This window comes from Octopus bimaculoides, chromosome 2, assembly GCF_001194135.2.
Source record: "Octopus bimaculoides isolate UCB-OBI-ISO-001 chromosome 2, ASM119413v2, whole genome shotgun sequence".
NCBI classification, from domain to species: Eukaryota; Metazoa; Mollusca; class Cephalopoda; order Octopoda; family Octopodidae; genus Octopus; species Octopus bimaculoides.
In genome coordinates, this window is record NC_068982.1 from 133072120 (window position 1) to 133073405 (window position 1286).

The window sequence follows — 1286 nt, forward strand, 5'->3', positions numbered from 1 at the left end:
GCAAGTGTATGAAAAACAATAAGAAGTTTATTATAATAAAGAACATTTGCATAAGGGATATATTTCCTTACCTGTTGCTGTTTTAACTCCCACAACGGTATTCTGATCTGATACTTCAACTTTTAGTATGATACGCTCAAATGTTTCTCTGTCTAGTTTTTCCTTTAGAGTAATATTTCCCGTATTGTGATCAATCTCAAAATATGGCTGAAATGGATTGCAGGATTATGATTAGCATTTTCTTTTGGTTTCTATGAATATGATGCCAGGATTTTTTTTAACTTCGAAATAATTATGGGTGAACTTGATAGACAAGAACTGAAAGAAGCTTGTCTCACATGTTTGTGTGTGTATGTGTTTGTGTGTATGTGTGTGTGTGACTTTGTGTGTGTGCATGTGTTTGTGTGTGTCCAATGGTCTTGACATTTCATGACATGTAAATGAACATATTTTCCAATCTTCAATGGAAACATGCCTGACCACTGGAAAATATTGCCTTACTTGGAATAGATGACAGATAGCAATGAAAAGGGCATCTAGCTATCTACTTCAATGGATTTCATCTGGTTAATGCAAAAACTGAAAAATGGACATTAAACCAATTAACTGAGTCAATAATACCTAATCTGAGAAGGAATTAAATTCCAGATTGTTTACTAACTTCTGTTAAGGCTTTTAAACACAACTCTACAAAATTTAGCCTCTTGAAAATAAAACTGGCCAACAAAGGATTCTTGGTCACTTGACATGATAGAAACAGTTGCTAAATTTCCCTCAAATCACATCCAACCATGTTAAGTGGAAAAAGTTTAGACACTGTATTCCAGGATTTGATGTGTCTGAAAAAATAAATGTGATTGTCACAGTTGAAATGCCTTTGGTCATAGTTCTACATAAAAGATAAACTGGGGCTAAATAACAAGAACAACAGCTAACACCTTTTATCTTCAGTCGAGTGATTAATTTTAGAATTGTCTTCGGTCTGTAAATTACACTCCAACAATTTATGCAAGTGTTTTGAATTTGAAAAATATAAGAACTAGTGAAAAATAGACCATAAAAACTTTGTTAAACATTCTGAAAAACAAGTTCTATTTCAAGCAAAGGAAAATATAACTGTCCAAAAATATCTTACCACAATACTATTTTCATTGACTTCTCTTCCTTTTCCATTTATTTCAATTGTCTCTTGTGAAATATTGAAAATCAGCTTACTATTCAAATCCTCATCTGTAGCTTTTATTGAAGTAATATAAGAATTAACAGTTATGTTTTCATAAAGTTCT